Source organism: Balaenoptera physalus (assembly GCF_965194825.1).
Source record: "Balaenoptera physalus genome assembly, chromosome: 5".
Lineage (NCBI taxonomy): Eukaryota > Metazoa > Chordata > Mammalia > Artiodactyla > Balaenopteridae > Balaenoptera > Balaenoptera physalus.
In genome coordinates this window covers 128590942-128612973 of record NC_138884.1, presented here as the reverse complement: position 1 = coordinate 128612973, position 22032 = coordinate 128590942, and the positions used below count along the sequence as shown (strand labels likewise).

At 39.4% G+C, this 22032-nt stretch overlaps 1 protein-coding gene and 1 pseudogene across 3 annotated transcripts in view; both read right to left on the bottom strand.

Moving 5' to 3' along the window:
- SYNPO2 (synaptopodin 2) overlaps positions 1 to 22032 on the bottom strand; it is a 175430-nt gene that overhangs the window by 104516 nt on the left and 48882 nt on the right. The window lies entirely within an intron of this gene.
- On the bottom strand, positions 1329 to 6811 carry LOC309660927 (ran-specific GTPase-activating protein pseudogene; annotated as a pseudogene). The gene has a single exon. The product of its transcript is annotated as a ran-specific GTPase-activating protein pseudogene (transcript).

Below are 22032 nucleotides of genomic sequence, written 5' to 3'. Positions count from 1 at the left end.
TCTCTGCATTGTGTTCACTACATAAGTGGAGGGGTATTTTGGCAAGAAAAGTGACAGCAGATTCTTGGCTTTTCCCATCAGGCTCTGACAGGAGTGAGCAGCCCTGGGTTCCAGTGCAGACTCTGTGACCTTCCCCTTTTGTGACTGAAATAAGTCCTTGTCCCCTTCTGAGGCCCTCTTTCTCCATCTGCAAAATAGGAGCAATAACGAACACACAACAACATTCGCAGGTTTGTTGTAAGGATAACATGTATTAGCAGATACGAAAGTGCTTTGAAAAAGTTTAAAGTTGCAAGTCATTTTATTATGTAGTAAAAGGAATCAGGATTGAGATTTTTCTGACACTACTCAGTCCTCGTAATCAACTAGGATAATCACCATTCTTTCCATCAGACGTCCTCAGATAGTAATTAGAGTAGCTACCATGTATTTAGTGTCACATGAACAGAGCATTTAACAATAATCTTTGATATAGGGTTATTACTTCCATCTTCACAGATGACAAAAATAAAGTCCAGAGGGATTAAATGGCTTTCCAAACTACAATTCTGATAAACGGAGGAGCTGGGGTTTGAATCCAGATCCGATTCGCAGGCACATTCTCTTACATACTAGGTCACACAGAATGAAGACCAGAGAGATGTGAAACATGGCCCCCAATTGCATGGGTGGGTGTACTGATGGACCCCAGCCTACTTATTCTCTTCACTAATTCTCAAGAGCCTTTCAAATCAGCAGCATTCACTAGGTCCCTGACATGGACGATCACAGGGAACTTCCCTTGGGAGGAGCCTCCTGTGTTTGTGGGGAATGGTTTTTCCAAATAAAGATCCTAGTTTCAAAGACCTTTGCCAGGACACTCTTTGGACCTATTGTGAGTGAGTTCATAAGCTTTTTATCACCATGTTATCTTCCTGCATCTATTCTCCATGTACCTAAAGAAAAGGAGTAAGATCACCCAAGCTCTGTGGTTCAGAAACCATTTTATTTTACTGTGAGTTACCAAGCTTTACAGTCAATACTTCTCAGTATTCTCTTACTCTCTTCTCAATACTTCTCCCACCAAGCTTCCTCCCTGTTGTTTTATTACGAGTGCTCACTAAGCATTACTGATTGACTGGGTGTCTAAGTAAGGACTGATTTACCCAATAAGGAGTAATTTTTTTTTTCCAAGTTCAACAAATGTGTTATTTGCTATTTTGATGACTACAGATAAGTGTTTCCACTATGGAAAAGAAAGTTAGCACAGTACATTCTCACGACTGGGTGACGGATTTTCTGAAGTCGTTTTCATTAGGGCAAAAACTTAGAAAAAAACAACCTGAATATTGGAAGCCAGTACTTTATATAAAGTCCCTTGTAGAAACAAAACAGAATAAAAACAAACCAAAAAGAAGAGGGCAGGGCAAAATTTAAAAAAAGAAAAAGGGAAAAGACAGGGAGAAAGGACACAACGGGAGCCGACTCATTGCTCCTCCGCAGCCGCCTCTTTGGTCTCATCCTCGGGCTCCTTGCCCTCCTCCACCGAAAGAGCTTCTTCTAGCTTCTCAGCTACTTTCTCGGCACTATCATTTTTGCCAGATCCTGTCTTTTCTCTCTCTTCAATCTCTTTCCCGCATTCTTCAAACTTCGAATTTCTGTGCGTTCTCGGCGTTAAGGAAGCGGATGGCCGGCAGCTCCTGCTTGGGCCGCTGGCCGGCGAAGTCGGCGTGGGTAGTCCAGACCCAGGCGCGGTCACTGCCCGCGTTCGGCTTCAGCTCCATCACCGGCGTGATGCAGTGGTCGGCGCAGGTCTGGAGGGTGTCGTCCCTGAGCATGAGGAGGCGGATGGTCCCCTTCTCCTCGTGCTTCAGCAGCTTGACGTCCCCGGTGCCCAGCTCCTTCCACTCCGGGAGGTCGTTCTCCGAAGCGAACCGGAACAGCTTGGTCCGCATTTGAAAAAGCTCCTCTTCATCTTCTTCCAGCGTTTTAATTTCTTGCTCAGGAAGAGAAACTATGGGCTCAAACTGCGGGTCATGGTTGGACTCGTCGGCATTCTCGGTGTAGGTGTCGTGCTCCTCGTGGGTGTCCTCGGCGGCCGCCATGGGCGCGGCGGCGGCGGCGGCGGCTCGGCTGGCTCGGTGGTCGCGGGCTCCGCGGCCTCTCGGCGGCCGGTCGCAGCTCTTGCCTCCGCGTCTGGCGCCGGCGCCTCCCGCCCTCCCGCTCTTCCCTCCGCCCCGCGACCCGAACCCCGACCCCTGACCCCGGCGGCGGGAAACGCGCCGCCAGGAGTAACGTTGATGTTGACAAAATTACAGTAATTACAGGTTAAAAGAATGAAGTTGTGACTACCTATGTCTACATTGTGTAATGTGAGTGTGCTGGTTCAGTAACTTTTTCTGTGTTCTCGTGTCTCCTTCTCTCTGCAATTCTTAGAACTGTTGACCACAATTTCCTTCTTGAAACCACTTCCTTCCTCGGCTTCCATAAAGCTTGTACCATCCTGATTCAACACAGCCTCTACTTTAATAACTGCATCTTCTCAGTTTCCTTCAAGAACTTTTCTTCCACTTCCTATTCCTCATACATGGACATTACCTCCGGTCTTATCAGTCCCCTAGTCTTTCTTCAAAATCAGTCCCCCTTTATGGAGATGGCTTCTGAATCTGTCTTCAAACCCCTAATCTCCCTCCTCATTTCCAGTTTGTATCTACTTTTCATTTGGATTCCGTCTTACTCTGTTTCCCAGGTTAAAAACCTTTGAAATAATCTGTGATGATTTCCCTTAGGTTTCCAGAACAGTTCATACAATTCCTCCTATTTCCTTAGTAATAGTTCTAGAATGTATGCCTTCTTTTATATTTATTTAAAATATATCTATTGAATTCCAGGCCCTCATCTTGAAAAATGCACAAACTTCTGAGTAAGGCCCTGTTTCCTTTTTCTTATCCCTTCTATTCTTGCACATGGTTGCCAAATTAGTATTCTCCAAATACTTTTCTTACTTTCCCACTCTTGCTCTTGACCTCTTAAGACAGCTCTGCTTTATCTATGAAATGAAGTCCAAATTCTTTGCCTGAGAGTCACATCCTTGTAACATCTGGATTTAAGCAACCTTTGGAAACACATCTATTTTTCTCTACTTGAACCTGTTGCTTTGGGTAGACTGGTCTTCCTACTCCTCCCCTATAATAATGCTTTGTTCATTTTGATCTCTGAATATTGGCTCTTCAGAGAGCCCTTCCTCTCACCTAGAATGCCTTCTGTTCTCTCCTCCTCTCATCCAATTCTTCCAGTTAAAAAGGCCCAATTCTTCAATTCTTCTCTTCCTAAAAAACTTCTCCTGGTTACTTCAGTCCAGAGTAAAATAGGCAGGGGAAACATATTCTCTAAATCTGCAGCTCTCATGGCCTCAGAGCCCATGTGCCACCTAAGACACACTATTGTGGGACATTTCATATTGTGGAACTGAGTTATCATTTAGCTTCTCACATGTGAACATTTAAATTTCCCATTATGTTGTACCTTCTCTGAGAACAGAAGCAGTTTGGCATGGTGGTAAAGAGTATGAAGTCTAGAGCAAGACTGTCTGGGTTCAAGTCATCACTTACTATCTATGTGATCTTGGGCAATGTATTTTATTACACCTCAGTTTTCTCATCTGTAAAACTGTGGATAATATTATACTTCCCTCATAGACTTATCATGGGGATTCAATGAGTTAATATGTATAAGATGCTTAGACAGTGCCCTGCACATAATAAGTACTTTGTAAGTGTTAGCTATTATTCTTCCTTATATATTTCCCCATGTATAGCTAGCTAGCTAGCTAGCTAGATAGCTAGATAGATAGATAGATATGTGTATCTATCTATCTATCTATATATCTACATACACACATTATATCTATATCAGTATCTATATCTATATATCTGAAAAGATAATCAACTAACCAGTTAATTTGGGGAGTGTGTAAATACCATCTATTTCAAGAATATATATATGTTTCTCTCTAGCTCAGTTTTGTGCCTGAATTATGCCTAGAGTTCCTTCAGCTTCTCATTCTTTTCCTGACTTAACACAAGTGTTCTTCTAAGACGACAGAGAGATGGGCAGCAGACTTAATTTCAGTTAAGCCTTTGACCAGAATAGAAATGCCCATTTTTAGTTGAACATCCTTTCACATTTGAGACATAAATATTCCCTAGATGGCAATGATGAGTCTATATAAAAGGATGCTTTGTACTACAATTTGTGTTCGGTTTGGAAATAGGATCTAGGACTTTCCCCATGAATAATCTTCCTGAAGTTAAAAAAAAAAGAGAGAGAGAGAGAGAAATGGGAAAAAAAAAAAAAAGCACTGGTAAATGATGAAAACATTTAAGGCACATCTGTAGGCAAATTGCCTTTTTTTGAAACACCTTCTTTTGTTTTAAAGATGTGTACAGATGGTAAAATATCATTACATGAAAATGTATGTACTTAAATCTTTTGAAAAACTGAAATAAAAATGTGATTTTATAACATAACACATAAAACCTGTATGAGAAGAAGAGCATACGTAATTGGCGATGCTAAGGAGAAGTTACGGGCGGAATCTGAGGAGAGAGCTATAGACACCATGTAGACCGATGTGGGCCATGTGTCAGGAGGGCGGAGATGGACAAGGACCTGAGCAGGAATCCTGGCCTTCTGGGAGGGGTGAAGGGGACACAGGATCTGCTCCACCTTTTTGCATTCCAATGCATTCCTCACCAAGCCCAGAGGAGTCCAGTTTTGTTGGAGAAAAATTAACTGGAGAGGACCAAGAGAGATCAGTACCTCTGATTCTCCATGGAGCTCATCAGGACTCAATTTCATGCTGGCTTATGGTCTTCACTTTGCTGATCTTTGGCAGTCTATATTAATTCCTAGGAATCTATAATAAGCAGGGTGGTTGTGCAGTTACACACGAAAATTATGAAAATACAACAATAGATATTGCACGTGGCACGAAGTGTTCGAAGCTTCATGGTGTGCACAATGATGAGCAATTTTTGATTTTCAAAAGGAATGGCTGTAGTTGGGGAAAGGTTGGGTGCTGCAGAATCTCTCCTGTTCTTGCCTGAAGTTAATACCCTCTAACACCATTTCTGAGACCCCTATGCCTTTAGTCATTAATTAGTGCATTCAAATAATCAATGAATAATGAGCACCTATCCTGTCCCAATGTGATGAATCCTATGCAAGGAGAAGTACAGGGTATTGCTGAACTTTACAAACAATGGTGTGCCCATTAAAAGCTTCAAATTATAATCAATGCAGGAGAACTTTTTTCATTTTCTCTGAATTCTCAACATAGTTTGGATGAATCAGCTAAACATTTTAGCTCAAAATGAATCATGTGTTTAAACTCATATGTGAGGGTTAAAAAAGGGTTGTCTTCCTACTCCTTATTACAAAACTTCCATTAAATGAAGTGCCAAGGTCACTTATTAGTTATGCTAATGGAACTACAACCTTGTTTTCTTTCTTTTCACATTAGGTTCTTCCCAGGGGGGGAGGCAGAAGGACTTATATAAAGGAAAAAATGTAGGCTTTGCAGGGTTCTGCATTAGAATCCTGACTTTACTAGTTTCAATCTGTATCTACAACTTTGAAAATTACTCAACCTCTCTGAACTTCAGTTTTCTCTTCTATAAAATTGGCATAATAATAATTCCTTCCGGGGTTGTTGTAGGACTAGAAATAAAGCTTTATAAAGCACCTGGCACAGTGCCTGAAGCTTTATAAAACACTTCATAAATAGTATATGTTAGTATCATTGTTGAAAGCTACCAAATTCTCCTTTGTTGACTTGTATGTGTAATAATGAGAAGGTGCCTAATTGTTCTATCTGGAAAGATGAATTAAATACCTACCATTCAGTGTGATCAACTAAAATACCAACAAAAACAATTGAATAGTAAGATTTAATACTTGTGTTTACAGATTGCTATTACATTATTTCTGGCTTTTTTTTTTTTTTTAACCAATTTACACTCTTACTGGAATGGAATTTGAGAATTATATATAAAATCAATGAGTTAATTCAGAATACTTAATTACAAGTAACTCGGATTCAGACAGAATATCCCCTTTTCTCATAAATAAAAAGTTTAGTGTTGAATATTACATAAGAGAAAAAAAGAGAGCTATTTCACTAAATTCAATACCAGAAGAAGGAATAATCTATATGCGATAAATGAAGTCTTGGTGAATTTATCTCTTTCTATTGAAAATGCCTATTGCTCTGGTTAGGCATCTTGCATACTTATCTGTAGTCTATCTTCATAATCATCTTCAAAGTGGTATAGGGAGATTTCTGCCCCCACTTCTAATTTTTCCAGGGTGGGGAGGTGGGGACCTATTGTCTCCTCTTTACCACTCCTCACTCACTCTTGGAGGAGGAGGAAGAGGGCCTTGCCTGATGGTTGAGACTAGGAGCAGGGACTGAGCAAGCCTAGCTCAAGTCAGACCTCCTCTTGCTCTTCCCAGCTTAGGAGACACCTTACCCAGGGTCTGTTCTCAGCTAGATCATGTGATAAGTTTAGAAGAGTGGCTGGGAATTCCCTGGCAGTCCAGTGGTTAGGACTACTCTGCACTTTCACTGCCAGGGCCCGGGTTCAATCCCTGGTCAGGCAACCAAGATCCCACAAGCCGCAAGGCACAGCCAAAAAAAAAAATGAGCGGGCTCTTTGCCTGAGCCTGGGTGGGGAAATTTAATGGTGGGATGAAATAGTAAGAAGCTCATTATGTCTATCCACCTCGGCCACATCCTCAAATTCAGCTTAATTTAGTTTTTTTTTTTTTTTTTTTTTTTTTTTTTTTTTTAATTCATACAACAGCAATATTTATATTTGATTTTTCTGTACAGTTTGTTTAAAAAGTAATTGTGAAAATCAGAGACTATATTGTTGACATTCAAGTATGAATTCAAACTTATTCCTTACTTTTTTTTTTTTTTTTTTTTTTTTTTTAACATCTTTATTGAAGTATAATTGCCTTACAATGGTGTGTTAGCTTCTGCTTTATAACAAAGTGAATCAGTTATACATATACAATATGTTCCCATTTCTCTTCCCTCTTGCATCTCCCTCCCTCCCACCCTCCCCATCCCATCCCTCTAGATGGTCACAAAGCACCGAGCTGATCTCCCTGTGCTATGCGGCTGCTTCCCACTAGTTATCTATTTTACATTTGGTAGTGTATATATGTCCATGACACTCTCTTACCCTGTCACATCTCACCCCACCCCCTCCCCATATCCTCAAGTCCATTCTCTAGTAGGTCTGTGTCTTTATTCCCGTCTTGCCACTAGGTTCTTCATGGCCTTTTTTTTTTTTTTTTTTTTTTTTCCCCTTAGATTCCGTATATATGTGTTAGCATACTGTATTTGTTTTTCTCTTTCTGACTTACTTCACTCTGTATGACAGACTCTAACTCCATCCACCTCATTACAAATACCTCCATTTCATTTCTTTTTATGGCTGAGTAATATTCCATTGTATATATGTGCCACATCTTCTTTATCCATTCATCTGTCAATGGACATTTAGATTGCTTCCATGTCCTGGCTATTGTAAATAGAGCTGCAATGAACATTTTGGTACATGACTCTTTTTGACCTATGGTTTTCTCAGGGTATATGCCCAGTAGTGGGATTGCTGGGTCGTATGGTAGTTCTATTTGTAGTTTTTTAAGGAACCTCCATACTGTTCTCCATAGTGGCTGTATCAATTTACATTCCCACCAACAGTGCAAGAGTGTTCCCTTTCCTCCACACCCTCTCCAGCATTTATTGTTTCTAGATTTTTTGATGATGGCCATTCTGACCGGTGTGAGATGATATCTCATTGTAGTTTTGATTTGCATTTCTCTAATGATTAATGATGTTGAGCATTCTTTCATGTGTCTGTAGGCCATCTGTATATCTTCTTTGGAGAAATGTCTATTTAGGTCTTCGGCCCATTTTTGGATTGGGTTGTTCGTTTTTTTGTTATTGAGCTGCATGAGCTGCTTGTAAATCTTGGAGATTAATCCTTTGTCAGTTGCTTCATTTGCAAATATTTTCTCCCATTAGTTTTTAAAAGTTTTTATATTTAAATCTTCATCTGTTTCCTATGTTTTGCTTCTTAATTGTTTCCAATCTCAAGACTAGATATAATTTGCATTTTATGATGAAAAAACTTATGTTTGGAGAAGTAACATATATAGCCCAAGATTACACAGTAAACAGCTGAGTTAGAATTCCAGCCCTGGCCTACTTTACTGTACACTTTAGTTTCTTTTCAGGATACAATGCTGCCTCCTTTTTGTTGAACAGTAAAAATAACATAACAGCAGTAATAAAACTCCTGGTCCTATTTGGAAGCTATATATTTTCACACTTGCGTCCCAACAAACTTGCTATCTCTTTATGTACTGGTCCTGTCTGGTAACAGAAAGTGTCTGCTCTGAACTTCCGTCGTTACATTCTGTCTCTGCACAAACCAAGTACATAGAGAAAGAAGACAGGGGACAGAATTAATTAGGCCATAATGTCAGTCAAATCCTCCCTCCCCCAGCTCCCTCCCAACATATCTCACTGTTTAGGACTAGTGATTTTTCTAGATTTATCTATACAATAGCATGAAGCCTTGAATAACTTTATACTTGGGTAAAACTTTCTACGTACTTGTGTAGAAATGGACCTTCAGAGTGCCTGGTTACATTATTTGCAATTTGAATATCTTTCTCCTTTTCCACAGCTGATTTAGTTTATGGTTCTGACTTTCTGGGACACAACCCTGTATTAACTATATTTAACTACATTAACTATATCTTCTTATCTTCTATATTCTTGATGCTCTGACATTGGGGACCTCACTGACTAGAGAGGGACTGCCTCTCCCAGGTTAGGTAATTCCTAGAGATAGTGAACAGCGTGCTTTGCCTTTGAGCACAACGTTGATGCAGAGCGACCGATTCTGAGCGCACACCCCCACCTGCCTCCTCTGTTCAGCGCTCCAGGAGGCAGCACTCCTCTGCCCTAATCAGCTCAGGACCAGGTACCAGACAGCGAGGGGCCACCGTGATAATCCAGAGCCCTCCAGAATCATCCAGACTATCCAGTCCTAAACCTGCTCACCTCTGCCTTAATCAGCTCAGGGCCAGGTACCAGACAGCGAGGGGCCACCTTGATAATCCAGAGCCCTCCAAAATCATTCAGACTATCCAGTCCTAAACCTGCTCACCTGGCCTTGCCCATTCCCTCCCTGTGAACCACCTTAAAGGCTTTGTCCAAGGTCTCCCTCTCGCCCCACCTCCTGACCAACACCGGTTGTTCCCCATGTGGCCCTTCATGGTATGGCATGTCCCCTCCCCTTGGGAACTGTGAGTGACAAACTACAGTTGACCCTTCAACAACAGTGTGTGGGTTCACATATATGAGAATTCTTTCCAACAGTAAATACAACAATACTCCAGGATCCATGGTTGGTTGAATCCGAGGATGAGGAACCGTGGATACAGAGGGCTGACTATAAGTTATGCGTGATTTCCAAATTGCAAGGAGGGTTGGAGCCCCTAACTCCCACTTTGTTCAAGGGTCAACTATATCTTTTAATGGCAATTATCTCCCGATCTGTTGGCCTCACCATACCTGAATATAAACAAAATCCTGAGTACATTTAAAACAAATCCGTACCCTTGCAAATAGCAAAAGAATACATGCAACCATATATATATTTTAATATACTTGCCTTTTTGTAGCAAAGTTATACTACAAATATACTATATATTCAAGTCTTAAGTTATACTGTAAAGCTGTATTACTATAAATTAATGAAATAATAATTTTCTATGATTCTTTAGATAAATAATATACTATTGAGACAAGGATATGGAGGTTATTTTCTATTGTGATTTCTTTTAATGGAATGTTGTTTTCTGAACTTCATTACATGCATTTGATAGTGGTTGACAGTGAAAGCAATTTGAGGCCACCTGGTTGCCTTACAGATTCAAATGGAATTTTTCTGTAAGCTTCATGAAGACAGGAGTTATTTTCAATATAAATATTATGAAGCCAGAATGAAACAAAACTAATTATAATTTTTATGTACATTCTAGAGGAAAAATACAGGATAGCATTACTCGATACTATATGTAAAAGCACCTAGCTAGGTGATCAACATGTAGTAGAATTTTTAAATGCTATTTTTCCCTACCAATATCTGTAAGAGCACCCAAAAAGATTTGTGTTCCATTTTAGAGGGAAGTTTAAGTATTGAAAACTAACAGCAGTCTACCAGGGTTAGGGTAGTATGTCTCAACCTTTTTTCATGATCATTTTCTAAGGGAGTCTTTTTTCCTAATTGTCCCCAACCCATGAAATGCTAATACTACAGATATACTACACGCATGTGTACGTGCTGTGGCCCTCTGGAGGCCCACAAACCAGTATAACAGCTAAGGTATTTTTTTTGCCCCTAGAGAACTAATTTTTACCCCCATGGGGGCGATCTCACCTCACTGATAACCAGTGAGAACACATGGTTAGAGTTACCAATGGTTCTTAACCCTGGCTACTCACTAGAACTACCTGAAAGGGATTTAATTACCAGGTCCCCATTCTGAGATTTTTATGTAATTCATCTGGGATGGGACCCAGGCTTTGTTATTTTAAAACTCTCCAGTGGGTTAGATCTAGAAAGATCCTTTACTGCTAACCAGAGAGGAGCAAGTCTAAGTGCTTATTCAATGCTTTAAGCCTGTGACAAGTTAACCAAGTAACATGACATGGTGTGTTTGTAATTTACCTTCATTGTAAATTGACATATAATACATCAATTCTTTCACACTGTAATAAAAACTTGTATACTTATATGAATGTCCCATGTACAATTAGGGGACAAATGTGGTGGAGAAAGTGAGCAATGATCATGATTCCAGGAATGTGGTATTTAAAGGAGAAAATCCCCCCTTTTCATTTTGGGGCAGCAGAGGGACGTTACCCAGGGCAGGAGAGCGCTCAGTTTGCACTGTGACCCCAGGAGGGCCTGTTTTGGTAGAATCGTAGTTCTCAAACTGTGGTTCCTGGACCTTAGAACTTACTAGAAATTCAAATTATTGGACCTTACCCCAAACCTACTGAATCAGAAATGTGTGGGGTGGGAGACAGTGATGTTTGGTTTAACAGGCCCCCAGGTTATTACCGTGATCCACTCTCGAGTTTGAGAACCACTCAGCCATGGTAAAACGTGGTTCCCGAGCGTCGTATGTCCCAGCTGCTTCTGTTCTTCCTTAAGAAAATTTACTTTTTATTCCTACTGCTGATTTTTATCCTGTATTTGATTAATTTGTTCTTAATTTTGTTCCTGTGAATCAAGATCTTAACAATCTGGACCATATTAGTGCCATCAATGAACTTTAAAAATTCCATCTTTCATAAACCACTGTTGGAAATATTAAGTGAAACAGAGCTCTAAACCAAACACTTTGAACCTCTCTTTAAACAATTCTACCGAGGGAAAAGAAGAAGGGTTTTTTTGTTGTTTATTTTTGTTGTTTTTTTTTTTTTCTTTTGCTTCCAGAGTTAATTAGCCAAAGAAGTATTCTTTTGGACTATTATAGACATTTAAAATTCTTTATGCTTTGCTGGAAATGCCAAACATAATCAGATCCCCAAAACTAGGGTGACATTAAATAAAAAGCAAGTTAGGTTATGGTGATAATTATATCTAGTCTCTCATTATTATTTAAATCATGCCAATTCCTAAGCTACCCTGTCCTTCTTTAAAATAAAATATGTGCTGTGGAAGCACTTCCTACCAGAACTTAAAACATATTCCACATGCTAGAATTAAACTGTTCCATTCCCTTAAATTGTTTTACTTTTCCACATAGTTCAAAATTGCCTTTTAACAAGGGAATAGATCCAAAAGCAGAAGTGTGATGATTACTTCTTCTGGGCCAGGCCTTTTAATAGAATGCTGATTCCTCCCATACAGAGAGACGAAGAGAGCTGAAGACACAGAGGATAAGAGCAGAGTTTGAGGCAATAAACTTATTTCGGGTGGCTTTAATCAAACTTAAGAGGACTGGTATGAAGGCCATCCTCCTCCTCTACACTTTAAGAGGAAATGCTGCTTTAAATAAGGCTCAGGTTGTTAACATGAACATGCTTAGAAAATAATATCGTATGGGAATCCAGGCATAAAAACAAAGTGCTGCATCCCATTTGCTATGTAGCTTAAAGGGGAAGGCTGTAACACGTTACATGTCTCACTGCCCATAAAAGATAATATATCTCTGCTTGTGACCTTATTGTTCAAATATACATTGTGCCTGATGTAAACCATTTTCCCCATCTGGCTGTAAAAGAGATAATACAGAGATGACAGAGAAGTTTATCACCAGAGACTCTGAAGTTCATAGAATTCAGTCAATCTGCCTAAAGATGAATTAAACTGATGTGAAGCCAAGTAAAAATGTGATCTGTTATAAAACCTGAAACACCAGCAAAAAAAAACCTCATCTTGATAGAACAGAGAGATTAAGAAGAGTGTTTGGTTAAAAATTTTAGCTGTAACTTCACAAGAGTAAGACAACTAATCAATTCAGTAAAAAAATTGGTCAACTCTAAGTGCTTGACCCAGAAGTCCTAGCCTAAATGTAGTTCTTTTAACCATACTGATTTTTACAGAAAAATAGAAAACCTTTTATTGATTTCATTCTTAAAATACCCATGGCACTCTCTCAGCACTTTACATAAGACATTTAGAAAAGAGAACATGCTCAATTATTTTATGATGAATTTGAAATGTTAGAGGAAATTATAAGGAGACTAACATACCTTAGTGTAACCTTTTAGGATTTTACAATCTCCAACAATATTAATGAAGACAGAAAATGCACTGTACCAATTCAAATAAAGCTTAAAGAACATAAAAGGAATAACCAGTTACTGCCTTAAATTTACGGTTAGAATGCAACAGAGAGTGAGCAAATGACGTGGAGGCTCACGTAGGAAAGCAGAGGCTAACCCGGGGTCTGATTGCCAGAGTATGGAATCCTTTGAGAGCTGTTCTCTTCTTTCTGGGTGGCAGATTTCTAAAACTGGGTCACAGAAAAAATGAGATAGTCAGTGACCTCTCCTAATCATCTGTCAGCTGTATTCCAAATAGCACTGGAGCTCACCAAACAGCACATCTTGAGCCCTCATTTGGCAAGAAAGTGCTGATTTTGCCTCATGTCTTACCTTTCTTTCTAAACCTTCAAAGTCACATCTTGCTTTTTCCAGGTATTTTCCAGATAATGGTTTTAAACAGTGTTAAACTATTCAGTCAATAACTGCTTTCAGAACAGCCATAAGAGAAACTTTTGAGGGACAAATTGTTGACTGTTTCAATTACATATATGTAACACACTAGTTTTGAAGTCATCATGTTATGGAACTTTGGAGATAATTATACAGGACAATTTGGGGCACATTATCTTGCTTTTTAAAACCGGTATAGCAACTATCTTGGGTTGTTATTACTTGGTTTCTAACATCTTTATCTTAATACACACCTTGCTTTCTTGTCCCAAGTAAGATGTTTCAATGGCTCTTGCCTAAGATATACATAAAGTTGCTTGCACAATACACTAGTAGTTCAAATCTGGTTCTAATACTTATTGACTCTGTTTTTTTCTTCTAATTGTTTGGTTTGAGTTTTTAGAATTTCTTTTTTTCTTTCTTTAACTCATCCTGATTTGGGACAGCCAAGGTTTTGTGTCATGGGTGATTTTTTTCCTATCAATATTCTCTTAGAGTAACACTATATTGATCTTTGGAACCTAGAATGATACATAGCAAAACATCTTTTATCAGAATTCTTTGTGTTCTTTGTATATTTCTTAAACAAGATCTTTCTACAAAGACTAATGGATAGGAAATAAGAAATTAAAGAAATAACATGACTCTTAAATACAGTCAGAATATACTATTACAGAAACTTTTGGCAGGTGCAAATGATAATGGTTTACATTTATTTCATGCTTACTACATGCTGGGCACAGTATTAACTATCGTACATTCATTATCATTTAATAAACAACAGTTCCAGGAGATAAGTACCATAATTGTGCCTGTTTGTTTCATGAAGGAACTGAGGTTTAGAGAGGCCAACAACTAGTTCAAAGTCGTACACCAGTTAAGGCAGGATGCCAACACAGTTCTTCCTGACCCCAGTGCTTCACTGCCACACCATCTGCTTTCCTATCTGCATAACCCTAAGTGCCCCCTCAGTGATGTATATTTTTAATGTTAACTTTCAGCTAAACTCCACCATAATTCATTTTTCAAGCACTGTATATAATTGCTAGATCCACTGTACAAAGCCATTGAAGAACTAAGTAACCTATTATTTCCTTGCCCAAGGACATTAGTTGTCAAAATAGGTCTCCTAAAAACCAAAACAAATATGATAAGCATGATGGTTGAAACATAAAATTTTATTTTATTTTTTGTTATTGCAGTTGTTGTTGTTGTTGTTATTGGTTGGTAAAACATGGCCTGCTGCGTTGCCATGAAATAGAACTTCTGACTTCAGTTTGAATCAGCATAAAAGTTAGCCATTAGCTCAGCCTACTTTCAGCTAACATATGTTGCTGTTTGACTTGAGTTGCTATGCTACTCCCAATAGGGGTATGTCCTTTTCCTTTATTTATTATGGGAAGGCACTGTTTTGTTTTCACTGTAGATAGTCCAAAAAGAACAGAGGAGTTAGCTAAGCGACTGGGAGTTTGGTAACCATCTCGATTTGCCTAGGACTAAGGGGTTTCCCAGGAAGCAGGACTTTCCATCTTAAAATCAGGTCTCTCCCTGGCAAACTGTGATGCATTGCTACTCTATTAGGAGTAGACTTGTAGTTTTATCAATTCTTCTTCTATAACACTAACCTATCTCAAGTACACTAGACATGCACTTGATTTGATGTTGAAAAGCCATCCTAAATTAGGTCTATGTGGCCAAAGTAAAGTTGACATCTGAGGAAAAAGCTTAAATACCTCCTTGCCTAAAGTAGAAATTCCCAGATTTTGAAGTATGTGTGGTATCACAACTTAAAAATTAAACTTTAACAGAGAACAGATTGGTGGTTGTTAGAGGTGGGGGGTTGGGTGTGGAAAATGGATGATGTGTACTGAAGTACAAACTTTCAGTTATAAGATTAATAAGTTCTGGGGATGTAATCTACAGTATGGTGACTATAGTTAACAACACCATATTGTATATTTATTTATTTTTAAAAATTATTTATTTATTTATTATTTATTAGTATTTTATTTTATTTTTGGCTGCGTTGGGTCTTCGTTGCTGCACGTGGGCTTTCTCTAGTTGCGGCGAGCAGGGGCTACTCTTCGTTGCGGTGCGCGGGCTTCTCATTGTGGTGGCTTCTCTTGTTGTGGAGCATGGGCTCTAGGCACGCAGGCCTCAGTAGTTGTGGCACACAGGCTCAGTAGCTGTGGCTCACGGGCTTAGTTGCTCCACGGCATGTGGGATCTTCCCGGACCAGGGCTCGAACCCGTGTCCCCTGCATTGGCAGACGGATTCTTAACCACTGTGCCGCCAGGGAAATCCCCATGTTGTATATTTAAAAGTGCTAAAAGAGTAGATCTTAAAAGTTCTCATCACAAGGAAAAAGAATTGTAACTATGTGAGGTGATGGACGTTCACTAAACTTACTGTGGTGATCATTTGCAATATACACATATATCAAATCATTATCTTGTATACCTTAAATGAATACAATTATATATGTCAATTATATCTCAATAAAACTGGGGAAAAGAAAAAAATTAAACTTTTACATATAAAAAGCACTGTAAGACCTGTCCTAAACATTCTCATGCTGACAGAAATTTGGTTGTGTGCAAACCTGGCATTATTTCCACATATATTTGTGGCACTGAAATCAATATGAATATCAAGTAATGTTTTGCTAACACTCATACCTCAATATGAGCATTTCTCCTGAAAATGGTCATCTTGAGAGGTTATACTCTAATGACAATGACTTAGCTCAAGACATTTCTAAAACTCCTTTTTAGAATTGCCTTTAAAGTCACATTCATATAGTTTATAGCCTGTCCTCAACTTTTATGAACATGGTATTAGGAGCAAGGATGATTTTCCTTATTCACCATATATAGGTCCAAATAACTTGATTTTTTTCCCCCAAAAGCAAATTCCTGCCTAAAAGGGCAACGTTTGCAACTTCTGATGTTATTCTAAAGAGCATGACACAAGCCCTGAAGACCGTTCCGAAAAGGTGTGACAGCATTGCTTTGATCAATGGCAGCATGTTAAGCTTAAGAAGACAACTCCAGTTTTAAAGAGAGCAATTTTGGAATTATAAGCTCTATATGATTGTTCCTTTCCCCCCACATGACTTATGTTAAAGTCATACCTTTTAACTGTCAGTTAAAAAGCCTATAATTTCAGTGTTCATTTTAAGCCCAGACCTCAGTGTCACCATGCTATGTGTATCAATCCACTTAGACTTCCTTTCATGGTGTCTGCTCAAATACTGAACCCCTCTCTTGCAGCTTGCCATGTGTCCTCCTCTAAAAATTACTTTTCCCCTCAGGCCTGCTGTCTTTACCCCTAAGATATCAGCTACTTAGCTTGTATTGCTTCGTGGAGAAGTCGGGGAACATGGTTGGATGTGTGAGGTGTCTTTAGGTAAACCGGTCAAACACATCACCCTCTAACAGAAGGTTTTTCAATGTCAGCACTATTGACATTTTAGATTGGATAACTGTCTGTTGCAGGGGACTGTTCTGTGTTTTATAGGATATATAGCAACATCCCTGGACTCTATCAGCTAGATGCCAGCTGTGAGAACCAAAAATGTCTCCCGACATTGCTGAGTGTCCCCCCACAGGGCAAAATTGCCCCTGGTAAAGAACCACTGGCTAACGCAAGGAACATAGAGGTGTGTTGGTCTCTTTATAGAGTTGTAAATCATACACATTATGCGGAGCCAAATTAAACTTTACTTAGTTGGAAAGGAAAAAAAAAACAAACCTCACATTTATTTATTTATTTTCTGTTTCAGAGCATTTAATGGATTTTCTATGTGAAAACAACAATGTAGGAAGTAAAATACTCACTTTTAATTGCTGAAGCACAATTGAGTGATTTTAATGGAGACACTGCTAAATGCTGGGGTTTCCTACATGTGGGGAACAAGGAACCCAACCTTTTGGAGCTCCAGGAGTATGGACAATGAATGAACAGTGACAAGTGAAATAAGCGTTATGACAGAAGTAAAACCCTCACATTTAAACCAAATAAAAATATTTTTTACTTAGTTGATGATTGGTATAACAAAATCTGTACCTGGAAAAAAATGCTATGCTTTCCAGGTGAAACACTAACCACATATGCCAGATAGAAAGGTGTCCATTCATTTTTTTTTTCATTCCACTAACATTTATTGAGCATCTGCCAAGCAAGAGACACTACCCTGGGCAATGGGGCTACAGTAGTGAACAAGACAGACAAGAGATCTGCTCTCAAGAAGCCTACAATTTAGCAAGTTTGGGAGATGTAAGCAACACAGTGAGATATGTACCATACCACAGTAGGTGACAGAGTAGTGTATTAATCATGTTTTTTATTGTCTATAGTTTATGATTTTTTTAAATTAATTTATTAATTTATTTTTGGCTGTGTTGGGTCTTCATTTCTGTGCGAGAGCTTTCTCTAGTTGTGGCAAGCGGGGGCCACTCTTCATCGCGGTGCACGGGCCTCTCACTATCGCGGCCTCTCTTGTTGCAGAGCACAGGCTCCAGACGCACAGGCTCAGTAGTTGTGGCTCATGGGCCTAGTTGCTCCGCGGCATGTGGGATCTTCCCAGACCAGGGCTCGAACCCATGTCCCCTGCATTGGCAGGCAGATTCTCAACCACTGCGCCACCAGGGAAGCCCCTTTATGATATTTTGACATCTTAGTGGAGGGGGGAGGATTTCTGGCTGGAGAGACATTGCCCCTCCCAGAATTAGTTAATTCCTAAAATGATAAACAACATGCCTGAGGGCACTCCTTTCATATGCAAATAAACCAATCCTGAATCTATACCCCCAACCATCTTCGTTATCTAACTCTCACCCACCCAAGCCAATATTTCCCCTGCCCTAAATCAATGCAGGTCCAGGTGCCAGACAACTAGGACCGCCCTTATGCCCCAAAGCCTGCTGGAATTATTCAAACCAGCCAACCCTAAACTGTTTTCCTGCCCTGCTTTGCCTTCCAATGGAAAACACAATAAAGACTGTGCCCTATGCTTTCCCCTCATTCCTTTCTATATCCCGATTGACACTGGTGCTTCCCCATGTGGTCCTGCATGGCACAATACGTCCCCTCCTCTCTGAAAGTGTAAGTAATAAAAATCTTCCTTCAAAGGCATTAACCTCTCTATGTTGTCACTCAGTCACCTCTAAAGATTTAAATCCCACAGCTATAGTCATTGAGATTGGCACATACAAAGGTTACCTTATTCTAGTCAAGGGACCAGAAAAGCTTCCCTGAGGAAGGACAGAATTAGTAAGGTGAATACATGGGGAATACATTTCATGCAGGGAGAAAAGAATATATAAATGGCCAGGTGTGACCAAGTTGCAGTAAGAGAGTAGACATGCAGATTCACTCAGGGTGTTCATCTGGAAGGCAACCAGAAACCTTAAGTATTTAAATCAGGTAAGTAACAGGATTTACTCTGTTTGATCCTTCTAGCTGCTTTGTGGGGGCAGAGACCAGATAGTAGGTTTTGAAGCAATATAGGAAAAGACTGATAGTGTCCTGAATGAAGCTGCAGAAGCTGCCCTCAGTCCAATAACAAGCACAGAGGAGGCATTCAACTTATATTTGTTGAATAAATGAAAAAATGTAAGTTCTCATGCTTGAGTCATAGGACAGTTTTTTGGATAATCACTTAAAGCCAATTTACTATTATTTTGGAAATAATTCTAATAATGTTTTCTAATCCACAGGCCATTAGAAACAAAAAATTAAGGGAGTGGCGATGGAACTAGAGATACACACACTCACACACACTGACAGGGCACTGAAAGCTAAAAAGTGAAAGAGAAGAAACTAAAAAGGCTTTGTACGTGGCAGTCTAGCATTCTTTGGTATAAATGCCAACGTGTTCACAAATTTTAACACGATACAATTGGAAACTGATGCTCATGTGAGAACATGGAGTCTCCCACGAGGCTGTTACGACAGGCATGACGCTATTAAGTAAATCAAGAGAGGACATGTAAACTTTTACTAGATTTATTGTACAATGGCAATTATTTTTAGTTCTTAGTTTTTAGAGCAAAGATTATATGAAAGTTAGAAGGATTCAAAGTGTAAAGTGATGATGCATCTTAGCTGAGCTTCCAGATATCTGGAATATGTGCATTATCTGGAGTAGCTCACTCTCTAACAGCGGGAAAGCCATATAAACAAGTTGCTGCCATATGTGGAAATGCATTACTCAGAATGACAAAATGGAATCTTTGCCTTTCTCATTTATAAACTCATAAAGACCATGTTTCTTACAAAAGCATGTAAAGCATGACACAGCATTTCCAAGCGGCAACCCCATTGTTATCAATGTCCTCTATGTCAGTGGGTATAAGAACTAAGGGGGATTTTTACAGTGTGAGTTCCCTCTCCGTCCTCCATGGCACAGCACAGACATGTATTCTGCTGCACGAGCTTCCCTGCCACCAACTTATGACTGTGTTCTTAGGCATTAACATAAAGCTCACTCAAAAAATATTCCTAAATAGGGCACAATGGTTAAACTGGCAATGCTATAAATATTACAGGGCCGAAATATATTTTCGTCTTTATTTCTCTATGCCAGAAACTGTTAAGCCAACTGTTAATACACAAACTTTGTTGTTGTTGTCAAGGAGAGTATGCAGCTTCTTCAGGGCTATTTTAAATGCTGTGCCTCATTTCAAATAAACATTTACCCAAAGGTGTTTGACAGTGAAAAATCTGTACTGTCATAATCCTTTTACACAGAGCAGTATTTTCACTGTATAGACCCTGCTAAAGGTATAAAAAGCTCCCCCGTGGAAATCCCATCAAAAAGGAAAAAAATCCCTTTTTCCTTTCCTTCCAGACAGAGAGGAAAAAGGAAAAGATATCCTTATTCTTCAAAGCTGAAGTTTATAAAAACAAAATGTCTTTGTCAAGAGGCCCAACCAGTTTATCCTATGTTTAAAATACATTTAACTCAGAAATATCAGGGGAAATGATAAAAAGTAATGGTGGATTATTTTTCAAAGCATCTGAAAATAATTGTGTGTGTGTGTGTGTGTGTGTGTGTGTGTGTATATATATATATAAAAATCAATAAATGCAACATATTCTAAGACAGCCTCTGAAGCAGAGATTAAACTATATATTAGCATGGCTACATTGAAATATTTGACAATTAAAAAAAATTTTAGGGAGAAACGCAGTGAGGCTATCAGTGAAAAACACGTTTTTTAAGTGCTGTTCTAACTTGGATAACAATAACTTTTCTAGAGACTATTTAGAATTATTCAAGAAACAGATATGGTTTTACGTTCGATAAGTAAACATATCCTAAAAGCAATGATAATATACTAATAACCAATATAAATTGAACACCTGTTATGTGCCAGGCACTCCATTTAACACTTTACGTTTTCTGATTTGATCCTTGCAACAACCCTACAAAAAAGGTTATCCTGTAATAAAATATTATTTTTTCTGTTGGAGAAACTGAGGCTGAGTATTCAAAGCCCCACAGCTGCCAAGTGAGGGTACAAGGATTCAAACCCTGTCAGTCTGACCACACCCTGGAGATCCAGTAGTGAGCCAACCCACTCCTCCTGCAGTCTGTGGTCTACTGGTCAAGGTGGACTTCGAACACTCAAATGGTACAGAGAGCCCCCCGCCCCCGTTATCCAAGGCGGGTACATTCCAAGACTCCCAGTAGACACCTGAAACCACAGATAGTACTGAGCCCTATATATACTATGTTTTTTCCTATACATACATACCTATGATAAGGCTTAATATATAAATTAGGCACAGTAAGAGATTAATAATAATAGCTAACAATAAAGCAGAACAATTATACTGTAATAAAAGTTATATGAATGTGGTCTCTCTCTAAATATCTTACTGTGCTGTATTCACCTGTCTTCTTGTGATGACATGAGATGATAAAATGCCTACGTGATGAGGTGAATGACGTAGGCATTGTGTCATAGTGTTAGGCTACTATTTACCTTCCAACAGTACCTCAGAAGGAGGATCATCTGCTTCAGGTGATCCTGGGTCATGGAGCCATGACGATGTCGATGGTCAGATGTCAGGAGCAGAGGATGTCAGTGGCTGGGGATGGGGATAGGGGGGCAGGAGGATGGATTGGGACAGCGTGAGATTTCATCGTGCTACTCAGAATGGCGTGCAGTTTAAAACTTATGAATTGCTTATTTATGGAATTTTCCATTTAATATTTTCAGACCGAGGTTGGCCACTGGTAATTGAAACTGAGGAAAGCGAAACCAAGGGTAAGGGTGGACCACTAGACACATATAGGTGCTCTGAAAGAAAAGTAGAGAATGCTTTTACAGAATATAAAATGGGGTCCAAAATTGGGCTATCTGGGAAGAATGGAGAGTAAATGATCCTTGGGCTGAGAGGTAACGGTTAGTAGGAGTTGGCCAGGCAAAGAGATGGGGAGCACGCCAAGCAGCACAGGGAACATAGGGAAAGGCCCCAAGGTGAAAAGGAGCTGATTCCACTAACAAAACTAAAGGAAAAAGGGTATGTCTGAAATGTAGTAAGTGATAGAACGGAGGGAGATGGGCTTGGACATGTAGGCAGGCCTTGCAGACCATGTAAGGAAATTTGTATTCATCCTGAGTGCAGTGAAGATTGAAGAGTTTTGAGTAGAAAGAAGAATGATCCTATTTGCAGTTGAGAGTCCTCTGTCTGCTGCGTGGAAAATGGACTGGAGGATG